General features: G+C 40.8%; 1 pseudogene; it reads right to left on the bottom strand.

Annotated features, from left to right (window-relative positions):
• Positions 1-6,122: 6,122 nt before the first annotated feature.
• LOC105543942 lies at positions 6,123-7,502 on the bottom strand (annotated as a pseudogene).
• Positions 7,503-8,830: the final 1,328 nt, after the last annotated feature.

The raw sequence follows: 8,830 nt of genomic DNA, 5'->3' as shown, positions 1-8,830 counted from the left end.
ACCGAAAACTGCAGATCTGATATGGTCATATTTTTTAAAAAGCTTCTAAATCCCCCTGAAATACTTCATATATGTTGATTATAGTTTGTTTTTTATTGAAAAAGAATAGATGGACACCAGACAGCCCTGGTGGCAGGCTTCAATACACTGTAGTACTGTCTTGGTCTGTTCAAGTATAGTCTGAGTGAAAGAATTATACTTACAAAATTACCCCCTCAAAATGTTTGTATTGTGAAATGTTTAGAGGGGCGATATTTCCCGGACCTCAGGCAACAGGGCTAGAGAATCTATGTTGCAGCATAAAATTGTGTGTATGTCTTTTCTTGTCTTCTTCTTTTTTTTTAGATCTTGGCTCACTGCAGCCTCCACCTCCAGGGTTCAAGTGATTCTGATTCTCCTGCCTCAGCCTCCGGAGCAGCTGGAATCACAGGCGTGTCCCACCACACCCGGCTAATTTTTGTAATTTTAATAGAGACAGGATTTCACCATATTGGCCAGGCTGGTCTCGAACTCCTGAGCTCAAGTGATCCACCCGCCTCAGCCTCCCCAAGTGCTGGGATTATAGGCGTGAGCCACCGCGCCCAGCCAGAATTGTGGGTATTTCTAAATAATATTTATGTTGTGTAGTGTACTAAACATATTCATTAAGTATTTGATGGAGATGCAATGGAGCTAAAACAAACACATTTCTAGCCCTCGTGGGGCTTAGACTCCCAAATAAACACTAATCAAAATTTAAATAATTGTAGTAAGTGCAAGGAAAGGAGATGTGTGTTTCATCTGAAGGCAGGAGGAGTTTGTGAAGTGAAGACAGTGGAAGTAGGCAGCAGAGAGAGCAGTTGAAGTAGAGGAAACAATGAAGACCAGGTGGTGGTAGAAGGAAGGGAGCATCTCCAAACATGTAGATATTGTTACAGGTCTTCAGGAGCAAAAGGCAACCACTGAAAAGTTTTAAAAGGGTGAATATGTTGGGAGTTGAGAAATTAAATTTACCTTTTGGGGCCGGGTGTGGCAGCTCATGGCCTATAATCCCAGCACTTTGGGAGGCTAAGGTGGGTGGATCACCCGAGGTTGGGAGTTCGAGACCAACTTGGCCAACATGGTGAAACCCCATCTGTACTAAAAATACAAAAATTAGCCGGGCGTGGTGGCACACACCTGTAATCCCAGCTGCTCTAGAGGCTGAGGCACAAGAATCCCTTGAACCCAGGAGGCAGAGGTTGCAGTGAACCAAGATCTGGCCACTGTACTCCAGCCTGGGTGATAGAGCAAGACTCGGTCTCAAAAAACAAACAAACAAAAAACAGAAAAAAAAAAAAAAAAGTACCTTTTGGAAACTGCACTGTGGCTGGCAGACGAGAAAAAATTTGAGACCACTAGAATGGGAGAGAAGAGGCCACCTAGGAGCGACTGTTGTTATCTAGGAAAGAGATCATGGTGGCTTGGATTAAGGTTGTGATGGAAAAGATGGAGAGAAAAAGGTGAACTCAAGAGAAATTTAAGAGGTGAAATCAACAGAACATGTGGATGGATTAGGTACAGGGGAATGAGAAAAAAATGTCAAGGGTAACACGTAGGCGGTTGTGGAACTGGATAGACGGTGGTTTATTCATTGGCAGAAGCGCTCTACTGCAATAGCCTGACACCCTCCTCTACCTAGCTTGTCTAGAGCCAATGTCGAATGCTAACAATCACCCTATATCTGCTTTGATACTCATGTTGAATTCTTCTAACAGTGATCAAGACAGAAGCTCCCTTTGCAGTTCAATTTTTCAATGAAAGGCATTTTCATGGAATAAGACCTTTTTTAAAGTTAGTTAATAAATCAGTTTTATATTTGTTTTTTGTTTTGTTTGTTTGTTTTTTGAGACTGTGTTTTGTTCTTGTGACTCAGGCTGGAGTGCAATGGCACAGTCTCGGCTCACTGCAACCTCCGCCTCCCAGGTTCAGATGATTCTCTGGCCTCAGCCTCCCGAGTAGCTGGGATTACAGGCGCCCACCACCATGCCCGGCTAATTTTTTGTAGTTTTAGTAGAGACGGGGTTTGACCATGTTGGTCAGGCTGGTCTCAAACTCCTAACCTCAGGCAATCCGCCGGCCTCGGCCTCCCAAAGTGCTGGGGTTACACGCATGAACCACCATGCCCAACCTAAGTTTTATATTTGACATCATGGAAATCATGTAGTGTAAAAGAATAATGCACCTCTTTAATGGCCTCAGGCAAATCAGAAAACAAGAGAATTTAAGTTTTAAATAATACCAGATGAAAGCCAGATGACATGATAGCATGTTCTACAGCCAAAGGGTTCACATATTTTCATAGAGAAGCCAAGTCTTCTTAAAGTACACAGAAGTATAGACATGTTATGATCAGTCATAATTGCACATTCATCATTATAAAGGAAAGCATTGCACATTTCCTTTGTGGTAGCAACTTCCCTTGTTATTTCATTGTTACATTACTTCATTAGCAATATGGGTAGTAGTTAGTATGAAGAGTTGCTTTTTAATTTTTTTTTTTTTAAGACAGAGTTTCGCTCTTGTTGCCCAGGCTGGAGTACAGTGGTGTGATCTTGGCTCACTGCAACATCTGCCTTCGAGGTTCAAGCAGTTCCCCTGCCTCGGTCTCCCTAGTAGCTGGGATTACAGGCAGATGCCACAACGCCCAGCTAATTTTTGTACTTTTAGTACAGATGGGGTTTCACCATGTTGGCCAGGCTGGTTTCGAACTCCTAACTTCAGGTGATCTGCCACCCTTGGCCTCCCAAAATGCTAGGATTACAGGAATGAGTCACCAGGCCCGGCCTGCTTTAAAAATTTTTTAAAGTACTATTACATTGAGCACTATCGAATTCATTGGCCCAACAATAACAGATAGGTGTTCAAAAACTAGCTCCTTTTTAAAAACAGGAAAGAAATTGACAGCAATTATCTAATTTTAGCAAAACAATATTTGTAAATTCATTTTAACTTTATAGTGCTATAAGAACTATAAGCATAATGACTTTGCACACAGCTTTATGAATGGATATATTTAAGTAATATTATAATGTAAATAAGAAGTCAACATCAGGGGTTTGAGAGAATTGTTTGTCTTAAAAGGGGTCTGAGCCTTATTTGAGTTATGGAAACACTGGGTTATAAAATTAAAGCAAACCTTGGCTGGGTATACAAGGTCTTCCGTGATCTGGCCCTCATAATAACACTGCTTCATCTCCTGTCACTCTCCTAGTCAAACCTGAAGTCCACGTAATTTCCATGTTCTTACTCTAGCTGTTCCCTCTCCCCAGAACACCCTTCTAAATCCACTCAGCTAAAATAATACATCACAGCCCATAGGCAGGTCTTGGGATTTTAATCCTCCCAGAATGACAATTAGATACTTACTTACTCAATGGAATAAAATGGTAGAATATGTCTGACATCTCATGATGAGATGTATATGGAGAATTCTTCCACATCATATTGTGAAGAATGGACTGAGCACCTGGGAATCAATAGGATCCCTCTAAGCCAGAGAAGCAGGACCAATAGTCCAGACAAAACAGAGCCTTCTCCAAAAAACAGGCGTTGTCAGACAGAATGGTCAATCCCAGTCATTCCGCAATACTTCTCTTAAGCGTTTTCCTTGATAAATATGGACTTTTGACCAGAAGAAGAGATAAACAACTTTGGTGTAAAGATTGTTGTCACTAGTGATCCCTCCCTCGCTCCCTCTCTCCCTCTGTTTCTCTCTTTCTCTCAGTTCACGGCAACCTCTGCCTCCTGGGTTCAAGTGATTCTCCTGCCTCAGCCTCTGGAGTAGCTGGGATTACATGCATACACCGCCAAGCCTGGCTAATTTTTGTATTTTTAGTAGAGACAGGAGTTTTGCCACATTGGCCAGGCTGCTCTCGAACTCCTGAGCTCAAGTGATCCGCCCACTTCGGGCTCCCAAAATGCTGGGATGACAGGCAAGAGCCACTGCACCCGGCAGGCTGTAGTTTCCTTCAATCAAAACAATTCAATTGTTGAGACCCTGAGGAAAACGTATGTATTCTTAAAACAGAAATTGTATACTTTATTGATTATAGGAGACCACCAGTGAGAAAAAATCAACATTGTTTTTCAGCAACTAAAGTTGTCATGTAGGTGTATTTGATAAGTCATGATACCAAAGCATCTTTTTAAACTTTCATCCTAATATTAAATCTAGGTAGATGGCATGTGGCCTGCAGCTGTCAGGTCATTGATCTAAAGGAAAAGGGGAAAAAAGATTCCTCCTTGAGTCGGTCTAAGTTTAAATTGCTCAAGGATTCAGGGATTAAAATTTATGTCTATTTTACTTTCTACTTGCTTGCAGCTTATAGTTCTCAACAATCTTTAGGTTTTAAAATACTTATCAAGTTTTAAAAAATTTCTTCATTTATTTGTATATATGCTTTTTGCATTTTATATTGTACCTGTAGCACATTTGAGACAATTTTTTCAAGTTTTTTTCTACATTCCTATTTACTTAAAACAGTATTTCCACAAAATAATCTGTGAAATACTAGCCCTGCAAGATATTCTGAAAAAAAGAGAGAATTTCCAAAATCAACTAAGTTTGGAAAATTGTGTATATCATAGTCAAAAGTTACATTAATATATTAGCTAGGCCAAGTGCAGTGGCTCATGCCTGTAATTTCAGCATTTTGGGAGGCTGAGGCAGGAGGATTGCTAGTAGCCCAGAAGTTTAAGGCCAGCCTGGGCAACATAGTGAGACTCCATATCTAAATATATATATATTATGTATATAGTAAATATATATATAATTGTATATAGTAAATATATATTTGCATATTTATACATTTTAATATATTTATATAAAATGTTTTATATATTAATATATGTAAAATATATTTTTCAAATATATATATTATATAATATGTAAATATAAATATACATAATATATAAATACGTATTTATAATATAAGCTAAATACTCTGAGAAATCCTGCAACAATGAAAGCTGGTTAGTCTTGTTTAGTTCAGCATTTCTCAGACTTATTTGAATATTTTATCAGTCCATTTTCATAGTGCTGTGAAGAAATACCTGAGACTGGGTAACTTATAAAGAAAAAAGAGGTTTAATGGACTCAGTTCCGCATGGCTGGGGAGGCCTCACAATCATGGTAAAAGGCAAAGGAAGGACAAAGGCACATCTTACGTGGTGGCAGGCAAGAGAGCATGTGCAGGGGAACTGCCTTTTTTTAAGCCATCAGATCTCATGAGACTTATTCACTATCAGGAGACCAGTAAGGGGAAAAATCCGCCTCCATGATTCAATTACCTCCCATCAGGTCCCTCCCATGACACGTGAGGATTATGGGAGCTACAATTTAAGATGAGATTTGGATGGGGACACAGCCAAACCATATCAAACATGAAATAACAAAAATATTATTTTAGAAACAGAATTTAACACCCTCTGGAATTAGTGTTTTACAGAAAATGCTTTAGCAAATGCTTATCTAAAGTCACTTTTTAGGCCAGGTGTGGTGGCTCACGCCTGTAATCCCAGCACTTTGGAGGCCGAGGTGGGTGGATCATCTGAGGTCAGGAGTTTGAGACCAGCCTGACCAACATGGTGAAACCCCATGGCTACTAAAAATACAAAAAATTAGCCAGGCATAGTGGTGGGTGCCTGTAATCCCAGCTACTCAGGAGGCTGAGACAGGATAATCACTTGAAACCAACCGGGAGGTGGAGGTTGCAGTGAGCCAAGATTGCGCCATTGCACCCCGGCCTGGGCGACAAGTGAAACTCCGTCTCAAAAAATAAAATAAAATAGTCACTTTTTTTTTCTCACTTAAACTTTGTTTTAATGGGTCTCAAAATTCTATGACAGATCTTTGGTCAAGTGTTTCCATTAAAAAGTACAGATTTTTAAAACTAATAATTTAAAACTGCCACACGCAAAAAAATAAAACCAAAGTGGTCCACAAAACATTCTTCTTTCCTTCTGAAGATTTTATGATGCATTGTTATCATTAACCAGTCTTTTACTATTAAACTGAAATGGCCAATTGAAACAAATAGTTCTGAGACTGTTCTTCCACCACTGATTACGAAGACGAGGGTGGCAGGTATTAGGGATAACATTCATTTAGCCTTCTGAGCTTTCTGGGCAGGCTTGGTGACCTTGCCAGCTTCTGCAGCCTTTTTGTCCACTGCTTTGATGACACCCACAGCAACTGTCTGTCTCATATCATGGACAGCAAAGCGACCCACAGGTGAATAGTCTGAGAAGCTCTCAACACACATGGGCTTGCCAGGAACCATATCAACGATGGCAGCATCACCAGACTTCAAGAATTTAGGGCCATCTTCCAGTTTTTTACCAGAACGGCAACCAATTTTTTTCCTTCAGCACAGCAAACTTGCATGCAATGTGAGCCATTTGGCAATCCAGTACAGGGGCATAGCCAGCAAACCAGCTGATTTGGCCTGAATGGTTCCGTATAATCACCTGAGCAGTGAAGCCAGCTGCTTCCATTGGTGGGTCGTTTTTGCTGTCACCAGCAACATTGTCATGACAAACATCCTTGCAAATACATTCTTGACACTGAAGCCCACATTGTCACCAGGAAGAGCTTCACTCAAAGCTTCATGGTGCATTTTGACAGACTTTACTTCAGTTGTAACGTTGACTGGAGCAAAGGTGACCACCATACCAGGTTTGAGAACACCAGTTGCCACTTGGCCAACAGGAACAGTACCAATACCACCAATTTTGTAGACATCTTGGAGGGCAGGCACAAGACCTTGTCAGTTGGACCAGTTTGTGGTAGGACACAGTCCAGAGCCTCAAGCAGTGTGGCTCCATTGGCATTGCTATCATTACTGGTGACTTTCCATCCCTTAAACCTAAAGGTGTGTTAGCACTTGGCTCTGGCATGTTGTCACCATTCCAAGCAGAAATTGGCACAACTGCTACTGTGATGGGGTTGTAGCCAATTTTCTTAATGTAGTGCCGGCTTCCTTAATGATTTCCTTGTATCTCTTCTGACTGTAGGGTAGCTCAGTGTAACCATTTTGTTAACACCAACAATAAGTTGTTTCACACCCAGTGTGTAAGCCAGAAGGGCATGTTCTTAGGTCTGCCCAAACTTCAGATTCACCAACACCAGCAGCAACAATCAGGACAGCACAGTCAGCCTGAGATGTCCCTGTAATCATGTTTTTGATGAAGTCTCTATGTCCTGGGGCATCAATGATAGTCACATAGTACTTGCTAGTCTCAGATTTCCACAAAAGAGATATCAATGGTGATATCATGTTCACGCTGAGCTTTCAGTTTATCCAAGACCCAGGCATACTTGAAGGAGCCCTTTCCCATCTCAGCAGCCCCCTTCTTAAATTTTTCAATGGTTCTTTTGTCGATGACGCGCGTTTGTAGATCAGATGGCCAGTAGTGGTGGACTTGCCTGAATCTACGTGTCCAATGACACTAATGTTGATATGAGTCTTTTCTTTTCCCATTTGGCTTGGTAGTTTTCATGACACTTGTGTTCTGGCGGCAAACCTGTTGCGAAAAAGAATAATGTCACTTTTTAAAAAAAGAAAAAACAGCTACAACAAACTTCCCAAAGGGTCAGGGATTCTCCAGGATAAAGAGTGATGCTGAGGACAGCAGATGGGTGAATCCTATCAGTATCCAGCTGAGCGAGGCTAAGAGAGAAGGGCCTTATGCTTACAGGAACTGGGGTTGCTGCAGTCAACCCAGACATTTTAAGTCCAGAATAGTCCATTTAGGCTGAAGCAACCTGGGCAATCTTAGGTTCAACAGGATAACTGTTACTGCCACTTTTACTGTTAGTTCTGCTTCAATTTACTGCTATTAATTGCTTAAGATGGGCAAGGCACTATACATACATTATCTCAAACCACATAAGACTCTTGCAAGATAGATTTTACCCTCCCAATTTTAGAGATAAGGAAACTGAGGCTGAGAGAGAGTGACATGATTCTTGTAGAAAGGATTTGGTCTTAGACATTTCTTACTGCATTGTGCTACCTCAATCTGTAAACCTTCATTGAGGCAACTGCTCTCTCTTTGCTCTGTAAGCCACTTATTACTTTCCCTAAAGCCTTCCCTTCCAGAAACAATTCTAGAATAAAACAGGTTAAACCACTGATGACCTTGGCCCAATTAATCTTATCATGTCTGGCTTCCATCATGAACCGATTAATTACATACATTAATCTGATAAGACCTATGCTTACCTAGGCATGAAATGGTATTTTGAAATTACTTCCCAAGGCTATTTAAGAATCACTATTATAAAGACACATGCACACATATGTTCACTGCAGCACTATTCACAATAGCAAAGACATGAAACTGACCTGGAATAGCAAATGGAAAAGACATAGAATAGCAAAGATCATGGAACATGATCAATGATAGACTGGATAAAGAAAATGTGGTACACACACACCATGGAATACTATGCAGCCATAAAAAGGAATGAGTTCATGTCCTTTGCAGGACCATGGATGGAACTGGGGGCCATTATCCTTAGCAAACTAACACAGGAACAGAAAACCAAGTACTGCATGTTCTCACTTACAAGTACCAACTAAATGATGAGAACACATGGACACATAGAGGGAAACAACACACACTGCGGCCTATCAGACGGTGGAGGGTGGGAGGAGGGAGAGGATCAGGAAAAATAACTAATGGGTAGTGGGCTTAATAACTGGGTGATGAAATAATCTGTACAACAAACCCCCATGACACAAGTTTACCTATATAACAAACCTGCACATGGACCCCTGAACTTAAAAGTTAAAAAAAGAGGCCA

Source organism: Mandrillus leucophaeus, unplaced genomic scaffold, assembly GCF_000951045.1.
Source record: "Mandrillus leucophaeus isolate KB7577 unplaced genomic scaffold, Mleu.le_1.0 Scaffold295, whole genome shotgun sequence".
Classification (NCBI taxonomy): Eukaryota; Metazoa; Chordata; class Mammalia; order Primates; family Cercopithecidae; genus Mandrillus; species Mandrillus leucophaeus.
Note: the sequence above shows the minus strand (reverse complement) of the source record. Positions and strands in the feature narration are given on the sequence as shown.